Source organism: Tupaia chinensis, unplaced genomic scaffold (assembly GCF_000334495.1).
Source record: "Tupaia chinensis unplaced genomic scaffold, TupChi_1.0 Scaffold000283_1, whole genome shotgun sequence".
NCBI lineage: Eukaryota > Metazoa > Chordata > Mammalia > Scandentia > Tupaiidae > Tupaia > Tupaia belangeri.
In genome coordinates, this window is record NW_006159766.1 from 737,167 (window position 1) to 737,406 (window position 240).

Here is a 240-nt window from a genome sequence, read left to right on the forward strand (position 1 = left end):
CCCCGCCCCCGCCGGGCCGCAGCCACCCGCCCGCCTTGGCAACCGCACGGCCGGGCCCCGGATGTGGTTGCTAGGGCCGCGGAGGGGGCGTGGCCGGCCCCCTGGAGGGGGCGGAGCGAGGCTCGTGGGAGGCGCGCCGGCACCATCGAGACGTGGCCGGGCGGGGCTCGACTGGGGGAGAGAGAGGCCGTCCGGGGCCAAGGACAACGCGCTTCCGGGCTGCACCCTTTCGTCTCCGCT